We start from the raw sequence: 22518 nt of genomic DNA, 5'->3' as shown, positions 1-22518 counted from the left end.
CTTCTTCCTCCAAACACGGCGAGTGGAGTTTAGACCAAAAAGCTCTATTTTTGTCTCATCAGACCACATGACCTTCTCCCATTCCTCCTCTGGATCATCCAGATGGTCATTGGCAAACTTCAGACAGGCCTGGACATGCGCTGGCTTGAGCAGGGGGACCTTGTGTGCACTGCAGGATTTTAATCCATGACGGCGTAGTGTGTTACTAATGGTTTTCTTTGAGACTGTGGTCCCAGCTCTCTTCAGGTCATTGACCAGGTCCTGCCCTGTAGTTCTGGGCTGATCCCTCACCTTCCTCATGATTATTGATGCCCCACGAGGTGAGATCTTGCATGGAGCCCCAGACCGAGGGTGATTGACCGTCATCTTGAACTTCTTCCATTTTCTAATAATTGCGGCAACAGTTGTTGCCTTCTCACCAAGCTGCTTGCCTATTGTCCTGTAGCCCATCCCAGCCTTGTGCAGGTCTACAATTTTATCCCTGATGTCCTTACACAGCTCTCTGGTCTTGGCCATTGTGGAGAGGTTGGAGTCTGTTTGATTGAGTGTGTGGACAGGTGTCTTTTATACAGGTAACGAGTTCAAACAGGTGCAGTTAATACAGGTAATGAGTGGAGAACAGGAGGGCTTCTTAAAGAAAAACTAACAGGTCTGTGAGAGCTGGAATTCTTACTGGTTGGTAGGTGATCAAATACTTATGTCATGCAATAAAATGCAAATTAATTACTTAAAAATCATACAATGTGATTTTCTGGATTTTTGTTTTAGATTCCGTCTCTCACAGTTGAAGTGTACCTATGATAAAATTACAGACCTCTACATGCTTTGTAAGTAGGAAAACCTGCAAAATCGGCAGTGTATCAAATACTTGTTCTCCCCACTGTATGTAACTCTGTGTTGTTGTTTTTATCACACTGCTTTGCTTTATATTGGCCAGGTCACAGTTGTAAATGAGAACTTGTTCTCAACTGGCTTACCTGGTTAAATAAAGGTGAAATAAAAAAAATAAAGAAAAGAATGAACTCATCCTCTGCAGCAGAGGTAACTCTGGATCTTCGTTTTCTGTGGCGGTTCTCATGAGAGCCAGTTTCATCATAGCGCTTGATGGTTTTTGCGACTGCACTTGAAGACACTTTCAAAGTTCTTGAAATGTTCCGTATTGACTGACCTTCATGTCTTAAAGTAATGATGGACTGTCATTTCTCTTTGCTTATTTGAGCTGTTCTTGCCATAATATGGACTTGGTCTTTTACCAAATAGGGCTATCTTCTGTATACCAACCCTACCTTGTCACAACACAACTGATTGGCTCAAACGCATTAAGAAGGAAATACATTCCACAAATTAACTTTTAACAAGGCACAGCTGTTAATTGAAATGCATTGCAAGTGACTACATCATGAAGCTGGTTGAGCGAATGCCAAGAGTGTGCAAAGCTGTCATCAAAGCAAAGGGTGGCTACTTTGAAGAATCTCAAATATAAAATATATTTTGATTTGTTTAACACTTTTTTGGTTACTACATGATTCCATATGTGTTATTTCATAGTTTTGATGTCTTCACTATTATTCTACAATGTAGAAAATAGTAAAAATAAAGAAAAACCCTCGAATGAGTAGGTGTGTCCAAACTTTCGACTGGTACTGTATATATACTGAACAAAAATATGAATGCAACATGTTGTCTTGGTTCCACCTGTCATCAGAGGGCGGCAGAGACCGTCCTAGAGACATTAATGACACTCAGGTGTGTCCTATTACTCATTATGATTTCCGTGTTAAAAGAGGTGTGTTTTCTGTTGTCCTTTGCAGAAGCTTGAATTTTTTGTCGTGTGCGTTTGTCGCCTGAGTGAGTTTTCGAGACTTAGTGTTTGTTGGTTTTCCCATGTTACTGTGATCTTTCAGTTACCGTTTCTCAGTAAAGTACTGTGTTTATCCTTAACCACTGATTCCTCATCTGGTCTCTTCTCTGCTCCTGGGTCCAACATCACCACGTCACAGCAAGCTTCTGCTTCCAACATGGACCCAGCAGAGATCACCCAGATCAAGAATGTTGTAACCCACCAAGGAGCACTGCTGGGGCGGCAGCAAGAACAACTCTCCCAAATATCAGAGACCCTCCGGGCACTTACCGATTTCCTCCAACCACAGTCCAACCCCAACCCAGGAGGAGCCAATGCCCAAGTCTCATCGCCCAGTGCTACAGGCGTCGCCATAGTTCTTCCAGGGAACCTGCACCAGGAACCCAAGATCCCAGCCCCCGAGCGGTATGACGGCCACCCGGGAGGATGCAAAGGGTTCCTCACTTAGTGCTCTCTGGTGTTCGAGCTACAGTCCTCCTCGTTCCACACTGATCGGGCCATGATCGCCTACACCATCTCTCTACTCTCGGGCAAGGCCCTGGCGTGGGCAACGGCGGTGTGGCAACAGCAGCCACCATCCTGCAGCTCCATATTAGCCTTCACTGCCGAGCTGCGACGAGTCTTCGACCACCCAGTCGGCGGACGAGAAGCGGCCAGCCGACTGTTCAACATCCGCCAAGGGGCCAGACCAGTGGCTGACTTCGCCATTGAGTTCCGCACCCTCGCCGCCGAGAGTGGGTGGTATACGGAGGCACTGGTCACCGTTTGCACCAGGGTCTGTCTAACTCCGTCAAGGATGAACTGGCCTCTCGGGAACTGGGAGATAACCTCGAGCCCCTGATAACGCTGGCAATCAGGATTGACAACCGCCTCCGAGAACGTGTGAGACAGCGCCTTTTTGACACCACCCCAGTATCTCGGTTTTCTGAGCACCCCAAGCCCCCCGAGCCCAGCATTGGGGAGCCCATGCAGCTGGGACGCACACGTCTGAGCCCACAGGAACATGACAGGCGCATGCGCGAAGGCTGCTGCCTCTACTGCGGAAGTCTCGGCCATCTCCGTGCTACATGCCCAGAGCTGACGAGAAACGCCAGGGCTCGCCAGGACAAGGGGAGACCCTAACGAGCTGTGCAGTTTCACCTTGGCTGCCCAGTCACCGTCTGTCACTACCCGCAACCCTCCACTGGGACAATCATCACACCAGATTCAAGCCTTCGTGGACTCCGGGGATGCGGATAATTTCATTGATCAAGACTTCACCAGAGAAAACAAATCCCCTGCGTGAAATGTCCCGTCCCTCTGCAGATTCAAGCCCTTGATGGACGCCCCATTGGCTCCGGCCAGGTGGAATATCAGACCAAGCCCATTCTACTGCAGGTTGAGGTGAACCACTCAAAGACTCTTAGTTTTCTGTTGATCACTGCTCCCGAGAACCCCCTTATCCTAAGGTACCCCTGGCTAGCGCTACAAAACCCACTATTCTCCTGGTCCATGGGACACCTACTAGACTGGGGTAAGAACTGCCAGACTAAATGTCTAAGACCCCCACCAAGAGCCTCGCCGTTGGTTTGCCAATTTTTCAAACAAGGAACAATCTCCATTCAAGAAGCCAAGAGGTTGAACGCTCGCCAGGCTAGGTAGGCGCTGTTTTTTAACAGGTTCAACTTCACTCTAGCCTATCGCCCGGGATCCAAGAATCAGAAAGCAGACGCCCTGTCCCATCAACACGATGTCTCTAACGAGGCCCAGGACCTCCACATCCGGCTTCATCACCTGTGGGATCGTCTGAGACCAGCCACTCGGACAACTGATGAAACTGAGGAGTATTCCTGTCTGTAATAGAGCCCTTTTGTGGGGAAAAATTAATTCTGATTGGCTCCCAATTGGGTGGGACTATGCCCTCCCAGGCCCAACCATGGCTGCGCCCCTGCCCAGTCATGTAAAATCCATAGATTAGGGGCCTCATGAATTTATTTCAATTGACTGATTTCCTTATGTGAACTGTAACTCAGTAAAATCATTTAAATTGTTTCATGTTGTGTTTATATTTTTGTTCAGTGTATATATATTTTTGTACACATATTTAACCCCTTTTTTTGGGTAGGCACAAAACTACCTTCCTACTTCCATTTGTTTTTTAAAACCGGAATCGGTTATCTTCAGACAAGTCCCGTGACACTTGTGGAGGTCATAGAGCAAAAGTGAGAATCTCCCCTTTCCACAGTGGGGTCCCATTCGTTTGTAGCCCAAACGGTTCGGACGCTACCAAACAGAAGTTGGCACTTCGACGGTATTGACTTCAGACGAGTCTCCTGACACTTGTGGGGGTCATAGAGCAAAACGGAGAACACCATTGTGTTCGTGAGAGTCTCCCCTTTCCATAGAGTGGTAACTGTTCGGACGCTACAGACGTTTAGGTGAGAAGACCGATTTTTGGGATGTCTCATGGTCTGACAAAGACCGCTCTAGCTCTGCCACCTTTCACCGCAGATGTGGAAGTGCGACATAGGTGGATGTGATGGATTGAGACGCATCCAATGCAAAAAAAAACAGATACAGTATCTCTAACTTAAACTGACAGATTTTGATGGGGATTTTTTGTTATGTAATTTATTGTAGATTGACACACCGGTGCGTCAATCGACTCTAGGGGGTTAAAGATCAAGTGAATTACAAAATCAATGGGGGCTTCCTGGAGGTCAGAGCCTCCAGGAAGCCAAAAATTGTTAGCTGACATGGCTAATTGAGTGACTGTCAGGGACTGACATAACAAGACAAAAACTGCTGATGCACAACAAAATCTTGAAATGACACCTTGTGTGTTCTACTATTCTAACTCTCAACAGTAAATTGAGACCCTAGCGGCCGGGAGTCCTAAGCGGCTGCTTATGTCGCTTCTGCCTGGAGCCGGCCCTGACTAATTCTAGGCAGATTATTCACACCATGAGATATTTCCACCCTGTTAGGGACATACACATAACTATCTCAAAGTGTTAACAATGCATGGATATAGCTAGATTTAGATTTTCTAAGACATCAAAGGACTCTTATTCTATCACATTAATTTATTTCTTCAAATAATGATAAAACAATTATTAATGAGTGAAACGTGCTTTATTTGCACCCTATTTTTTTCCAAATAAGAGGGAATAATAGAATTGTACATGTTTAGTTGACCCCTTCTATCTCTACAAGTTACCACAAAAACATGCATAACATTTGATAGAATTGTTAAATTATGATTTTAAAATACCGACCTAACAGGGTGGAATTAAGCATAACACGGTGGAAAGCAATAACAGGGTGGAACTAATTAATACAAGATTTAAACAATTGAATGTATTTTACTAACTTTTACATCTGTGAAATTGTAGAAAAATATTACACCTATAATAAGAATGAATATTATGCATCAGTTTACATCACTTTCTAGTTATTTCATTTTTAATTGTTTTTTTTCTGTATTTTTAATAACATCGTCAACCTGAGTTTGTAAAACAACATAAAAATAGATTATTATTATTTATATATATTGTTGCTAGATAATTACATTACAATTATGGAATGGCCGGCAGGGATGTAGCTCAGTTGGTAGAGCATGGCGTTTGCAACACGTTGCAAACGCCGGGGTTGTGGGTTCGATTCCCACGGGGGGCCAGTATGAAAAATAAAAAAAGTATGTATGCACTCACTAACTGTAAGTTGCTCTGGATAAGAGCGTCTACTAAAATGTAAATGGATAACAGGTTGGATGTGTAATGCTTGACCCGCTCAGTTTTCCACCACAGAAAATTGCCAAAAAGAGTAAACCAGATCACCTGCTTTTACACTGTGATTTGACTATTAGATGTTCAATGTCTCTTTTTAATTATTATTATTAAAAAAGGAATAGTTTCACCACGAGAGTTCAGTTCACATAACAGGGTTGACCTTAAAATGACTTTACAATGATGGTGAAAATGTGGAGAAATGTTAAGTGGGTTCAAATCTTCCTAGAAGTTATAGATGCACAGAGAGACATGTCAAAATGCAGACTATTGGCACTTTAGCAAGTCTTTATTCATATTAAAGGTCAGATTTATTAAATTGTCCATGTGGTCTATATTAAAGGGCACTTCATTTAATATAACAAGCTTTTAAAATTCAATAGCCTATTTGTGTACAATTTCTACTTAAAATATCAAAGGGATGCAAAAGGTGCTCATTTTGTGAAACGACCCAAAGAATAACTTCTCTTCGGCCCTTAATTTGTACTAGACTAATGTTTGCACCTAAAACAGACTGTGATGTCATGCTGTGGGCCAAAAACTCCATCTGACCTGAACAGACTGAAATTCCAGGAGTTTTTGTCAAAAAGCTCTTACACTAAAAGGGCATTATCATACTTTTCACAATTTCAGAGTGTTATTTCAACCTCATAGTGTGAAAATATCATAAAAACTGGAAAATCACGTTTTTGACTGCACTGCCCCTTTAAAATATCAAAGGGATGCAAAAGGAACTCATTTCGGGGAATGACCAACAACCAAGTGGGACATACCAGCAGACGGTGTAGATGGGGGCAGCCCCAACCGCCAAGGTGAGTGGCTGGCCTGCAGTTGCTCTTACAAAAGAACACCTAGTAAAGTAATGTAGCATCCACAGTCTCTTTTGACTGACAGTTCTGAGTTATGACTGTTCTTGGTTCTGGGATTACATGACCTGTGTGAAGACTATGCTGTTCTGAGTGCGTTTCTATTGATGTGTTTTTGTATCTCTGAGTTTGTGCTGTTATCCAGCGCTGGGGACCCTGCCACCTACCCTGTTATGTTCCTTTGCTTTGTTAAGTGGATGACCCTCCAGCTTGTAGAGAGGGAGCCAGCCATTCCTTGTTTGGTGTGTTTCTAATGCATACGCGTTCATTAAATCCTATTTATTTTGCATGTTCTAAATCAGGGCTCTCCTGTTCCTGGAGAGCTACAGTCCTGTAGGTTTTCACTCCAACCCTAATCTAGCGCACCTGATTCTAATAATTAGCTGGTTGATAATGACTGAATAAGGTTAGTTACAATTGGGATTGGATTGAAAACCGACAGGAGGGTAGCTCTCTAGGAACAGGGTTGGAGAGCCCTGTTCTAAATAAATAATATATTTTGCTTGCCTCTATTCAGCCTCCTTGTCTGTTTGAGTTGTATACTGGTTTACTAGAAAGGTGAGAGAACTATGATCATTGATTACAGTTTGGGGAGTATGATCACAAACCTGGTAATTGGATCCATGTTGTTCTGAGGTAGTCTACGTTAGTGGGAAACAGTTGACTATGCAGTTTATATGGAAAGCATCTTATCAATCAAATGTATTTATAAAGCCCTTTTTAAAGTCACAAGGTGCTATACAGAAACCTAGCCTAAAACCCCAAACTGCAAGCAATGCAGATGTAGAAGCACGTGGCTAGGAAAAACTGCCTAGAAGGCAGAAACCTAGGAAGAAACCTAGAGAGGAAACAGGCTCTGAGGGGTGGCCAGTCCCCTTCTGGCTGTGCCGAGTGGTGATTATAACAGTACATAGCCATTAAGGCCAGATTTTTATCCAAGTTGTTCAAACATTCATAGATGACCAGCAGGGTCAAATAATAATCACAGTGGTTGTAGAGGTTGCAACAGGTCGGTACATCAGGAGTAAATGTCACTTGGCTTTTCATAGCCAGGCATTTAGAGGTTGAAATAGCAGGTGCGGAAGAGAGAGAGTTGAAAACAGCAGGTCTGAGACAAGGTAGCACGTCCGGTGAACAGGTCAGGGTTCCATAGCCGCAGGCAGAAGAGTTGAAACTGGAGCAGCAGCACGACCAGGTGGACTGGGGACAGCAAGGAGTCATCAGGCCAGGTAGTCTTGAGGCATGGTCCTAGGGTTTAGGGCCTCCGGGATGGGAAGTTGAGAGGGATAATTAGAGTGAGCATACTTAGGTTCACTCAGGACACCAGATAAGACAGGAGAATAACACCAGATATAACAGACTGACCCTAGCCCCCGGCACATAGACTACTGCAGCATAGATACTGGAGGCTGAGACGGGGGGTCGGGAGACACTGTGGCCCCGTCCGACGATACCCCCGGACAGGGCCAACCAGGCAGGATATAACCCCACTCACTTTGCCAAAGCACAGCCCCCACACCACCAGAGGGATATCAACAGACCACCAACCTACTACCCTGAGACAAGGCTGAGTATAGCCCACAAAGATCTCCTCCACTGCACGAGCCCGAGGGGGCGACAAACCGGACAGGAAGATCACGTAAGTGACTCAACCCACTCAAGTGACGCACCCCTCCTAGGGACGGCATGGAAAGCACCAGTAAGCCAGTGACACAGCCCCCGTAATAGGGTCAGAGGCAGAGAATCCCAATGGAGAGACGGAATTGGCCAGGCAGAGACAGCAAGGGAGGTTTGTCGCTCCAGTGCCTTTCCGTTCACCTTCGCACCCCTGGGCCAGACTACACTCAATCATAGGACCTACTGAAGAGATGAGTCTTGAGTAAAGACTTAAAGGTCGAGACCGAGTCCGCGTTTCTCACATGGATAGGCAGACCATTCCATAAAATGGAGCTCTATAGGAGAAAGCCCTGCCTCCAGCTGTTTGCTTAGAAATTCTAGGGACAATAAGGAGGCCTGCGTCTTGTGACCATAGCGTACGTGTAGGTATGTACGGCAGGACCAAATCAGAGAGATAGGTAGGAGCAAGCCCATGTTATGCTTTGTAGGTTAGCAGTAAAACCTTGAAATCAGCCACAGCCTTAACAGGAAGCCAGAGGCTACACAGTAAAAACAGAAGTGTTAATTTAACTCCTATCGAGTTGAATTTAACTCTGTTTCAGATAACATTTGGTCCCACTCAAAATCAGTGTAAAATGTACTCTTTGGTCAGTGTAAAACTTTTAGAGTTAATTCTACTCCATATTGTGTAAAAAATAACAATGAAATGTGTCAAAATATTTAACACTGTAGTTTAATCACACTGTTGAGAGTAATATGATTACACTGTATAGAGTTAAGTCAACTACAATTTTACTTTAAAAAATGACACTTTAAAGTGTAATGATATTTACTTTTCATTTCTCTAGTGTTTTTTTTATTTTATTTAAATCATATGATGTAGTGTTACTGAATTATAGAAGTATCAATACTATCAAATAAAACAAAGCACAATAATACAAGATGAGAGCACCCACATTTATTGAAAAAAAAAAGTATAATTTCAATGTCCGTGAATTTACATTGTACACCCATTGCCTTGTCTACGACAGAAGTATAACATCATAAAAATGTTCACCAGAGAAAGAAATATGGCACAACAAGGAGAGCTGTGTCATTTCCTCCATATGACCTTTGTATGTCAAAAGGTCTAGGGTAGTGCAGGTTGTCGACATGAAAAAAAAACTAAATCATGCTTTGATCTGATCACCTCATATGCATGGAAATGTTCTTGAAAAGTTACTGTAACTAAAGGCACTGTGAGTAGTAACAGTTTTTCACACATTATCAGAACTGACTCAATCTGATAAAACAAGGGCACTTCAGAGTCAACTTCGCCACAGATAACCAAGTGTGGGCGATAAACATACCCATTATGTTTAGCCCAATTAACCTTCATAACCTGAATGCTACTGGGCACTTGCATTGCCAAAGCAATTTCAGAACCTCCTTTTACCATATTTAAAGCCACCATTTTTCCTGGACCAATATCTAACCGACTAAAAGTTGTTGATCTTCGCCAACTATATGCCATATGATTCTGATGCTTTTTTGCCAGCGTTTTGGTAATATTTTTAAACGATTTAAGCTGTTTTTTGAAAAAATTATGTTTGCCTTCATACCTCATACACCAACTATGAAGTACAGGCCCTATTTTCTGGATGCAGCGGGGATAGTGGATAAGAAAATGGTGCTTTGGTAAAAGTTTTTTCTGAGGATACAACTTCTTAAACAGTGTATGGTGATCAACAATCAAATGTTTTAAATATACACATAGACCTTGAGATAACATGGGCGAGAATATAATGTTAATTATTTGCAATAATAAAAGAAGCAGGCCCCAGTGTTGGTCAGTAGAAGTTACCAAATCTCCAAAGATAAGAGGAACATTCCTAAGTAAGCACCAGGACTGAATTGCATTCAGTCCCAGATCATTAGATCCTTCACTTAAATTAACAGTCACAGGCCTGTTATTTCTCTCTGTGAAACCATAATCAAAACTTTGTATTCTTGAATGTATTTCTCCTGATGTAACATGTTTTTCATTCAAATACAGAAATAATAACTTCAATTCGTACTGGCCAACCCCTTCTAACACATCATGCATCACATCAACTGAGAAGTTCTCAGTTGTGTGAAAATACCTCAATGAATTTAATATGCATGACCTTTTCACACCAAAAACATACTGAAGGGATGGATTACAAGCCATTTCTTGACAGTGAGCAGTATGCATATCTTTGGTGCGTAAAACTATTTTGGAAGAATCTTCAGAGAATTCTGTTTGAAAGTCCTCCTTTTCTGCTAAACAGAACCTGCAACAGTACCTTGCACTGAAAGACTCCACCAGACCAAACAAACTATGCAAACCCAAATTATCACCTGTTACCTGTACTACAGTGCCACGTACATAACCACTGTATAATGGAATCTCAATACCATCGCTCTCTAACACTTTAATGTCTCGAACAATGGGAGCAAAAATTTCACTAAAACCATATCGTTTAACATCTTGAGTATGAAATAAGGCGCACAGGTGTATGTTAGCCAAAAAAGAATTCCATTTTGGAGAGAAGTTTCTTAAAGTAAAATATACTCCACCCAATTTATGAATACCTCGCTTGGAACCCAATGGGTTGGCGACCTCAAAATCATCATAGAACATCTGGACCTGTATTGTCTGCTTCTCAGTTGAGAACAGGGGGTGACTTTTAAAAAAAGATCCATCACAAATATCTCTCAGTCTAGAGTTGCTGGTAGCTGAGCTTTGCAACATTTCTGCAAAATACTGACTTTTAAATATTGACTGCAGTGTAGATAAAATTGGAATATACATGAATTTATCTTGAACTACTACCTGATCATATGTTCCAGTCTTTTTATTTCGTCTTGTGTCAAATCTTGAACCAATCACACATTCAACTGGTTCTACTATTTCCCACTTGGCAGTCATAAATTTTGATCGCTTGTATTCCGAATTTAGAACTGTGAAAGGATTCTCTAACCCCTCAAAACACGCCTCAACATTCTTGCACATTTCTGTTTCTCTTTCATTACTAAATACATGCTTTATCACTGTTTCTTTAGCATGCTGATGAATATCTTGAACAATCTCTTCCATGGAAATCACTACAGTATTTACTGTACTTTGACCAACACCTGCTGCCTTTAGATCAGAAATAACAGCTGCACAACTATTTACAATGTATGGCGAAGATAACTCTGACTCAGCCTCTAAACATTCAGTCGACACTTCAACATGAGAAATATTACTGGTGTTGACGGTACTTTGAGGGTCTGAAAGATCATCTTCTATAGAATCTACTAAACTTTCTCTGTGGCACTTAGAAAACATGGTTAAGATGTTTTCTAAAACCAGAAAAGCTACCAAAAGAACGTGAGCATCCTTCTTGACCACATTTCAGAAAAAGAGTCCTGCCTGTACATAGCCCATGAATTATCTTAAGGTGCTTAACAAGGTTGTTTGGACTTCCATGGTCACTTTTGCAAAGAAAACACTTCATAGTTTTATCTCAACTAACGCACCATTCTTGCTCGCAACTCTAGGAGTCTCCTTTGTTTCCCCCATGTCGATGTTATAGATGGTTGTTTGCACAAAAGTGAAAAAGCTGCTCAAGGAAGAACTGTATGACGTACCAAATACGTAATGGGCTTTAAAGACTTCGTCAAAAGCTCCTACTGAACCTGTTGCCTTGCATGGAAGAGCATGCTTGTCAACCACAATGAAGTAGGAGTGAATGCTGCTCTGTGTGGATCCCTGGGCGAGAAGGTAGGGCTGACTGCTTTGGGTGATGTTGTCAAGATGCTGCTGCACACTGGTTCCAACCTACAAAAAAAACACATTCAACAGAATTGTTTTGGTGACTAACCTCTGACAATAGATAAGATCACCTCAAACTGTGCACAAGATTGAGATGATGGAATATATATTTTAAACAACTGTTAAGCATACCTTTTGAAATCTGATGAGCTGATCTACAGCTTGATATGCAGACATCTTTCCCGGCCTCTTTCTACCTTGTGCAGATGGTGGTAGCAAATGTAGCAGCAGCAAGATGGCAGACATGTCACTGTCCCAGCCTACAAATAAGTAAATAAAAACCTGGTTAACATTGTGCCGTAGCATAACATTCTTATTCACAACTTGCACCATTATGGACATATAATGCACACCTACATTATCCACATAAAAAGTAAAACAGTTCATTCATACCATTCTCAACTTCAGCAGCTGACTCAGCATTGCGCATCAAATCCAAGAGTTCTGTGGTGGATACAAGTCCATGGCTTTCCTTTATTACTTTTGCTTTGAAAGTGGTTGGCCACTTCTCCAAGAATTTGTTGGCTGTGGCCTCACCAAACAGAAGTCTGAAATCTTGTTCTATCTGCAATGTAACACACAAAGACAGAAATAATGAGTGTTACCTTATTCTTCATTGGATATTTTTGGTGATGCAGTGAATTAAGTTGTCATACCAGTCCTGGTGTGTCCAGAAATCTTGGGAAGACCGAGAAGACATCTGATGATTTGGCTTCATCGTTGACCATTGCTTGCCGATATATGAAGGTCATTTTCATCTTCTCACGGACAGTGTTTTCATCAGCAGAGTGTCTCAAAACAGCAATAGCTGCTTCCATCCTCATCAGATGGCTCTCTGTCATAGGTGAAGGGCTGACGATCACGGCCTGGCCCACCAACTTAAGACAAAATACAGTGTTAAGAAATCCTTTCTGTACAATTCACAGGTCACCATTATAATTACATGTCACTGATCAGAAAACATACCTTTAGGAGATTTGCTGACTGAGGCACCTCTTTCCTCTGCTGTTTTTCTTTGTATGGTCTTCAATCGCCATGCAAGGTATCCGGAACCACTCTCCGGATCGTAGTAATGATCCTATATTATTATAAATAAATTATAAAGGAGTACTATTCCCATTTCATAGAGTGAATATGTGCATAATGTTGCAATAACCCATTTACTTACATATCCATGTTGTGAGTATGGGTCTTCTAGATAGGGAAACAAAGCTACTATCCCCTGTGCATACATCACTCTGACACTTTTGGGGGGGGATGTCCTAGCATATGAATTCAAAATTAACATCACACTGAATTGATATTGCACAACACATTTTACATAATTAATAACCGGAAAATAATAACAATGTTTCTTTACAGCCCATCTATATGCTTAATGCTTACCCATGTGTTTCTGTCATCTCAGCAGCAAGTATGTTGATCATCTGTCTTCTGGTGGCATCTGTCAGAGATTTGGTTTTTCCATACTCTTGCATAATGCGTTCACCACCAGGCTTTGATGTTAGGATTTTTTCAATCAGCTATAGGTGGAAAGAAATGTGCTTTCCGTAATTGTAAAACAATATGTAATGCTGTCACATGATGAAACAACATTCAGATTGGACTTAACAGCAATGTTCACCACTTACTGCTTTTGCCTCATAGTTTATGTGGCATGGCCTTTTAGGCTGGCTTCCTTCGCCAGCCGCTACTTCTTCAACATCGTCACACACAGTGAAATTCAGAATGATGGTGTCATCAGATGTACCCGAGCATGATGATGAATGAGAGGTATCTGTTCATTATGAAATTTGTGCAAAACATAGAAACATATTACAATAAACTGTTATTTTTAAGACAATAAAGGTTCTCATTCTGGCCTTTAAACTAAAAAACTAATTGAATGAATGAATACCAAGTCCATTGCCCAGCATGATTCTGAAAGTTCCAGGTGACTCCTTTACTAATTCTTCAAAAACATCTGAGTCAACTTCTGTGTCAGACTGGTCATACACCTTAATGTCTGGCTTTCTGCTTTCTGGTATGTTGAATTTTAGACACACTGTTAAAAAAAGAAGAAAAAAAAAGAAAAACATGCATTCCCTTCTCACAAGAATCCAAGTTCATACTTAAAGTTGCCTCATGTGTTCACAAAATGATGAAAGACAAGGATCTGCACCTGATTTTATGTTACTGAAAATATAAAGCACAGCAGAAATGACTATAGACCTAAATAGATATCATAAGATAATAGCTTAATGCTGTATTATTTTGTCATTAGGGTGATATGTATTGCTTTAACCTATTATACCTACCTTCTTTCAAGAAAGCATTGAATGTCAGCTCAGACAGCTTGACGTATTTCTGCTCTTCCCCGAGCTGAACACGCAACAGCATTTTGCCTCTGTTAACAAAGAAAATATATATTCAAAATCATCATTTAGTGCTGGTTCAACTAAGCGTTAGCTAACTATCCATTTATCTCAGTAGTACTAGCTACGCAATGCACTATGCATTACTTAGACGTTACACTGCAATTACAAAGGCTGAAGTAGACAAAGTTGTGCTGGTTGAATATAACGTTAAGCTTCCATTTTCTGCAGCAAATGGGTGTAGGCTAGTTCAAGTTTAGAGGCACATTGTCCCATTAGCTACCAAATAACTAGCTATGTGTCAAAGTTAGCTAGCTCATTAGCCATTTTAGTTCGAACAGTAGCTAACCATTAAAATGGTTAAGCAATGTTAAACAAACCCGTCATGCAAATCAGTGATCTAAGTTATCGTTTTATAACACCAACATTAGCTGGCTAACTATCAGAAGCATGCTAACATTACCGTTATATATAGCTTTATAAAAAACAGTTAACGTTAGTGTAAGGAAGCCTGGGAAGCTATACAATAACGTTAGCTAACAATACTATCTGTATAAATGTTTTGTTGTTAGCGAACGTTATTTTACGTATTTACCATTCTGACAAACTTCATTCGTGAAAATATTGCAACACAAAGAAAGACAGTTACCGATACTGATTGCAAGCTAGCTAACCGCATGACAAGCAGAATCTGCGCTCATGCCAAACGGTGGTGTCCTTCAAACGAACTGATTAGCTAAGTTAACGTTACCTATTTTTAGCCATATGAAACAGCAAGCCATTCACAAAAATATCAAACATATTCCATGGGTATATCATATAACAGTTATTACTGTCAACCATCTGAACTTACAAGCTAATTTAGCTGGCTGATGACGAGGTCACTGCAAGGGGGACCGCCGCATGGAACTCGTAACTTAAAATATGACCTTGACATCAGCACAACTCTAAAATTATGTAAAGTTAAAAAATACCGGTTTGGTGTTGAAAAAACGGGGATGTAACTTACCTAGCAATATCTGTGGCCTAGCTACTCCTTCGCAATCTTCCTCCACCAACGTACGTGCCAAACTTCAGCAAAGCAGAGTGGCGGGTATTCATCACTGCTGTAGAGTTGAAATTGTCACTGCGTATCTGCAGATTTTTACACTCACTTTTAACTCCACTGATAGAGCAACTTTACTCTCAAAAATGTTGAAAATACTCTATCTGGGTTAAAATAACTTTACTCTGAAATATTAACACCCCATTTTTTACTGTGTAGCACTGGAGTAATATGATCAAATGTTTTGGTTCTAGTAAAAATTCTATCTTGCCTGATATACAGTAGGTAAACTATGTGACTGCCAAACAAATTAGAACATTAATGCAGGGCTATTTAACTTAGGTTATTCCATGCTAAATAATTTGTTTATGATGAGCATAAACTGGGTCTTAATGCTCCTCTAGTTACACATGCGTAATGGACTACTACTCATCCTTAGGTGCATAAAATGAATGCACCCCTTGATGCACTGCATGTGGACATACACACACACACAGACACACACACACACACACATACTCGCAGGTATTATTGACATACTTGGGTGCAGTGAAGACAAACAGTGTCTCCAAGGCAGTTCTAATGTGAATACAGAGAGAGAGAGAGAGTGTACTGGAGTAGAGAGAGAAGCTTTCATACTCTCTCCTGCTAAATAATGAAGATAACATAGGAGCAAAAAGGAAAGGTAACACAGCAGGTAATAACATTTATTCATTTTATTGAGTTACAATACAATTCATGAAAAATATATACTTCACCTTTATTTTATCAGGGAGTCATACTGAGACCAAGGTCTATTTTACAGATGAGCCATGAATTACATAAATTACAGAAAAGACACATCAATATAAATACAAAATGCAAGCAGAAAGAACATGGTCATAAAAAAAAAAACATATTAATCAGTAATAAGGTCCTCAATCAGCCTTCTGAATTGCCCTGGAGGCACCAAAACATCAAATTTAAGAACATTTTGAAGATTGTTCCACAAATAAGGTGCAAGAAAACTAAAACCTGATTTACCTAACTCAGTTTAGACCAAAGGAATTTCCAGAGTTAACGATCCCTGAGATCGGGTGTGGTAACTTGTATGTCTAAAGTTTGGTAAATGAAAACATAGTAATGTATCAATCTACTTGACATCAAAGAGGGCCAACCAACTTTCTGGTAGAGAATGCAGTGATGAGTACTAAAATTGTCTCCCATAATAAAGCGCAGTGCGTTATGATAAACTGCATCTAACGGCTTTAATGAAGTGGCAGCTGCGTTCGTATACAGTAGATGATGTCACCATAGTCTAGGACCGACAGGAACGTTGACTGAATAATCTGCTTTCTACTATTTAGCGAGAGGCAGGAACTATTTCTAGAGAAGAAGCCCATTTTTACTCTCAGCCTCTTAACTCATCAATATGCTTTTTAAGAGACAGCTTTTCATCTATCCAGGTGCCCAGATATTTGTAAGCAGGGACACGATCAATATGGACACCATCCAAAGTACATATGCTTAAATCATCAGAGTTATTTTTTATGCGCTCTAGAGAACAACATATACTTAGTTTTACCTGCATTCAACACTAATTTCTGGTCAATCAAGTGTTTCTGTAATATGGTGAAGGCAGACTGTAGTTCAGATAGAGCCTGGCCAACCATGGGGAAAATAGCATACAAGTGCAGGTTATAGTTTTTTACAGCCGAGTCGATATTGTTAATGTAAACAGGACCCAGAATCAACCCCTGCAGGAGACCGGTCATAATAATCAGGAAACCTGATTTAACACCATCAGTAAATACACATTGAGGTCTATATGTCAAGTCATTTTTAAACCAGTTACATGCAGCCTGGTCTAGGCCAATTGAAGAAAGCCTCTGAATTAGCAGTGAGTGATCAACAGTTTTGAAAGCCTTTGACAGGTCAATGAAGAGGGCAGCACAATGTTGCTTTTCATCCATACAGTTAACCACATCATTTATAACTAGGGATGCAGCAGAGATAATGCTATGACCTGGTCTAAAACCCGACTGATGTACATTTAGAATATATTTCAAAGACAAGAAAGATCTTAGCTGAGAATTTATCAAGGATTCTAATATTTTAGCTAGGCAAGAAATAGGCTGATAATTCTTTAGGTCACAAGGGTCACCACCTTTGTGAAGGGGGAGTACATGTGCCGCCTTCCAAACCTTGGGGATAGTACCAGATATAATCGTCAGGTTAAAAATATGGGTTAATAATTCAGCAATCAGGGGGGCAGAGAGCTGCAGCAAAAATGGATCAAGCATATCAGCCCCAGTGGATTGTTTTTATACATTAATCTTAAGCAAGGCATCTAGCACATCACAGATAGGAAATGGTTGAAATTAAAACAAAGATTCACCAGAAGTTGATGGGTTAACCGTTGAGTCAGCTAGATGCTGGCAAAGGGAAGAGCAGTCGATTGACTGACCAGGGTCAATTAAACCACTGTTTCTCTCAAATAAAAAGCCTGCTGAGATTAAATGATGATTAAAAGCATCATTTTATCACGTTTCAGGAGAAGACCCAGATGCAGACAGTGTTAAAGTAACAAAAGTTTATTACAAAAACAGGGGGCAGGCAGTCTCAGGGTCAGGGCAGGCAGAACGGTCAAAACTGGGAAAACTAGAAAACAGGGACTTGAGAAACACAGGCGCAAGGGGAAAACCGCTGGTAGGCTTGACGAAACAAAACAAACTGGCAACAGACAAACAGAGAACACAGGTATAAATACACTGGGGATAATGAGGCAGATGGGCGACACCTGGAGGGGGGTGGAGACAATCACAAAGACAGGTGAAACAGATCAGGGTGTGACACACTTATTCCATTCTTCTCAGGTATGATGCCAGAGTCAGACAGAACCTGCTTAGGCAGGGAAGAAGAGGAATATGTACGCTTCAGTGCATTTACTGTTTTCCAAAATTTAGAAGGATCACCAGCAGAGTGAGAGATAGACCTTAAAAAGTAGCTTGATTTAGCTTTCTTAATCGAGATAGTACATCTGTTTCTCAATTGTCTGAAAGATTGCCAGTCCACTACAGAGACAGTTTTCCTGAATGAGCTCAGATAGCTCTGAAGAAAACCAAGCGTTAGATCTATCTTTGACTCTGAATTGTTTAAAAGGGGCGTGTTTATCTGCCAGAGGAATAAATATGGAGGAGAAATGTTCTAGAGCCAACTCAGAGTCAGGAATACAGGAGATAGTGGCTAAATCAAAGTAGAATGTCATGTAAAAACCCTTGAGGAGAGAACTTTTTTAAATGTCTCTTCTTAATTAAACGAGGATTAGTATTTTGCTGTTTCATATCTCTAATACATACTATGGGACAATGATAACTGAGATCATATGCAAATACTCCACTAGACAAATATTTATGGGGGTTATTAGTAAGTATTAAATCAATCAATGATGAGTTAACAAGGTTTTTCACATTTAGCCGTGGGTTTTGAGATCAATTGAGCCAGATTAAAATCAATGCATATACTCTTAAATTGATCTGAGGTCGGGGATATCCATGGCAGCAGTAAATCCCAGCAACAAATGAATGTGTATTCTGGTTTATGGACACATCTACAACCAGGAGCTCAAGTTTTTTGCGAACAGAAACATTTAAAGATTGGGACGCCATTAAATTAGATTTTACATATATGGCCACTCCTTCTCCTTTCTGTTATCTGTCACATCTAAATACATTATAATCATTTACTAAAATGTCTTTATCATATACAGAATCATTTAACCATGTTTCTGAGAGAACCAGAATGTCAGGACACGAGTCCTGTACCCAAGTGTCAATTGTGTCCATTTCTTTTTATCATACTTCGCACATTTAGGTGCATTAGCCCAAGTCCCTTAAAAGATTTCAAGTCAGAAGGGGTATTCAGCTCATTCCCATAAGAGCTAACAAGCATAGGGTCATTCATAGACACATGAAGTCTATACTACACAGTATTTGAATAACGGTTGTTATTGTAATATTACATGCAAAAGCAATAATGGTCCATGCTTTGAATAGAGATATGCACAATACGTAAATAAGAATAAACTTCAATAAATATTTTTTGAGCTGTTAAATAAAAATGCTCATGTTTATAATATGCATACAGAGAGGTTTGCATTACTTAAGGCTTTGAGCCACACCTCTATGGAGTGAGAATGCAGTGTGGTGTTAGAAGCTTGTGATGGTTATCTTATCAGTGCTTTATTTGAGCAGCATGTTATAAACCTGACCACGTGTCTCCTCTCTTAAGTACTATCTCTATCTGTAGCTCATGGAGCGTGGTTCCAGAGATAGCTTGGAGGACGCAGTCAGCAGGGCTCTGACCAGTAGGCCCAAATCAGTCAAGGCCAGACAACGGTATCCTCCACCTGACCCAGACCCATCTGTAAATGTGGTTACCCAACAACATGCAGAGGTAGTGTCAGTGTCAATGTGCCAGCACCGCTCTCAGACTCCACAAGGCATGTATGGTGGAAACTTGAATACCTTTACTACCGCAGCTGCTACTGGTGCTGTGGTGCCATCTAGGCATCATCAGAGGCACCAGCAGAGAGACAGCTTTGCTCCACTGAGGGACCTAGGCGTCATGGCCTCCCCTGTAGGTAGGCCCATGTCCGCCAGGGGGTACCGACGACAACAACAACAACCCTCCCAGCACACACCAGATGGAGAGAGGAACCAATCTCAAGTGGAAACTCATCATCCACATGACCTGACTCCGAGTCAACCTCCCCTGAACCAGGCATCGAAGATAGCTCCTGTCAACTGGTCTGGAGAGGGGGCGTCCTCAAGATCCCCACATCCGGCTGAGACCCCCTGTGTGTCTCAGGATGACCTGAACAGAGGGAAGAGTAGCGGTTCCTTTGACCAAGACGAACCAGAGTTGAAAGGTCAGAGAATCAGGCCCAAGTCATCTAAGGGACGGCAGCGATACCCAGTACAACCACAACCTCAAAGTCAGGAGGACCAACCTTGGAACACACACAACACTCAAGGACAGGGACAGGGACACCATCGGTACCCAGTTCTAACTCAAAGTCAAGAGCACCATGCTCCAGACGCAAAGAGTATAGAGCGGCCAGGCAGTCATGTTTATCCCAGTCATAATCAAGCAGCAGCAGATATGGTGGAGTCCAATACAAATACGATGCACTCATACTCCTTGTCTACACATCCACTCCTTGTACCTCAAGTATCCAGCAGCTCCCTCAACAAGTACTGTGTTTTGCCCTCCATCAGAAAGAGAGACACTAAGAGTTTTCCAAAGCATATGGACCAGTAGCCTCACCTCAACATGGATTTCTAAACCTATATTTTCAACAAACAACTATCTGTGTTGTTTTATGCTATGTGTGTAGGAGGGAACTGAGTTATTGAATGATAATGCTTATTTGTGTGGGGAACTTAATTATAGTACAGTTGAAGTAGGAAGTTTACATACACTTAGGTTGGAGTCATTAAAACTCGTTTTTCAACCACTCCACAAATTTCTTATTAACAAACTATAGTTTTGGCAAGTCGGTTAGGACATCTACTTTGTGCATGACACAAGTAATTTTTCCAACAATTGTTTACAGACAGATTATTTCACTTATAATTCACTGTATCACAATTCCAGTGGGTCAGAAGTTTACATACACTAAGTTGACTGTGCCTTTAAACAGCTTGGAAAATTCCAGAAAAAGATGTCATGGCTTTAGAAGGCTAATGTACATCATTTGAGTCAATTGGAGGTGTACCTGTGGATGTATTTCAAGGCCTACCTTCAAACTCAGTGCCTCTTTGCTTGACATCATGGGAAAATCAAAAGAAATCAGCCAAGACCTCAGAATTTTTTTTTGCAGACCTCCACAAGTCTGGTTCATCCTTGGGAGCAATTTCCAAATGCCTGAAGGTACCACGTTCATCTGTACAAACAATAGTACACAAGTATAAACACCATGGGACCACGCAGCCGTCATATCGCTCAGGAAGGAGACGCATTCTGTCTCCTAGAGATGAACGTACTTTGGTGCGAGAAGTGCAAATCAATCCCAGAACAACAGCAAAGGACCTTGTGAAGATGCTGGAGGAAACAGGTACAAAAGTATCTATATCAACAGTAAAACGAGTCCTATATTGACATAACCTGAAAGGCTGCTCAGCAAGGAAGAAGCCACTGCTCCAAAACCGCCATAGAAAAGCCAGACTACGGTTTGCAACTGCACATGGGGACAAAGATCGTACTTTTTGGAGAAATGTCCTCTGGTCTGATGAAACAAAAATAGAACTGTTTGGCCATAATGACCATCGTTATGTTTGGAGGAAAAAGGGGAAGGCTTGCAAGCCAAAGAACACCATCCCAACCGTGAAGCACGGGGGTGGCAGCATCATGCTGTGGGGGTGCTTTGCTGCAGGAGGGACTGGTGCACTTCACAAAATAGATGGCATCATGAGGAAGGAAAATGATGTGGATATATTGAAGCAACATCTCAAGACATCAGTCAGGAAGTTAAAGCTTGGTCACAAATGGGTCTTCCAAATGGACAATGACCCCAAGCATACTTCCAAAGTTGTGGCAAAATGGCTTAAGGACAACAAAGTCAAGGTATTGGAGTGGCCATCACAAAGCCCTGACCTCAATCCTATAGAACATTTGTGGGCAGAACTGAAAAAGCGTGTGCGAGCAAGGAGGCCTACAAACCTGACTCAGTTACACCAGCTCTGTCAGGAGGAATGGGCCAAAATTCACCCAACTTATTGTGGGAAGCTTGTGGAAGGCTACCCGAAATGTTTGACCCAAGTTAAACAATTTAAAGGCAATGCTACCAAATACTAATTGAGTGTATGTAAACTTCTGACCCACTGGGAATGTGATGAAAGAAATAAAAGCTGAAATAAATAATTGTCTCTACTATTATTCTGACATTTCACATTCTTAAAATAAAGTGGTGATCCTAACTGACCTAAGACAGGGAATTTTTACTAGGATTAAATGTCAGGAATTGTGAAAAACTGTGTTTTAATGTATTTGGCTAAGGTGTATGTAAACTTCCGACTTCAACTGTAAATGAAATAAAGCTTGATCTCTCTTGTTAGTCATAAAACAGTCTGTCGTGCTGTAGTTGGTAGTTAGAACTCCTCAGCGATACCTGACTTTGTCTCTAGATGGCGACAAAGATGAATAAAA

General features: G+C 41.2%; 2 long non-coding RNA genes across 2 annotated transcripts; both read right to left on the bottom strand.

Moving 5' to 3' along the window:
• Positions 1 to 11453: 11453 nt before the first annotated feature.
• Positions 11454 to 12739, bottom strand: LOC311146458. Its single transcript, XR_014614684.1, has 4 exons — positions 12588 to 12739; positions 12325 to 12496; positions 12064 to 12191; positions 11454 to 11937 (listed from the first exon to the last, which is right to left on the bottom strand). It is a non-coding gene; the product is annotated as an uncharacterized lncRNA (long non-coding RNA).
• Positions 12740 to 12746: 7 nt separating this feature from the next.
• Positions 12747 to 15532, bottom strand: LOC311146457. Its single transcript, XR_014614683.1, has 8 exons — positions 15295 to 15532; positions 14229 to 14317; positions 13829 to 13975; positions 13563 to 13708; positions 13318 to 13454; positions 13100 to 13193; positions 12898 to 13009; positions 12747 to 12809 (listed from the first exon to the last, which is right to left on the bottom strand). It is a non-coding gene; the product is annotated as an uncharacterized lncRNA (long non-coding RNA).
• Between the last annotated feature and the right edge of the window lie 6986 nt (positions 15533 to 22518).

The sequence above is a fragment of the Coregonus lavaretus genome (genome assembly GCF_964263955.1).
Source record: "Coregonus lavaretus genome assembly, chromosome: 19".
NCBI lineage: Eukaryota > Metazoa > Chordata > Actinopteri > Salmoniformes > Salmonidae > Coregonus > Coregonus lavaretus.
The sequence above is the reverse complement of the archived record's forward strand: the minus strand, read 5'-3'. Positions and strand labels throughout refer to the sequence as shown.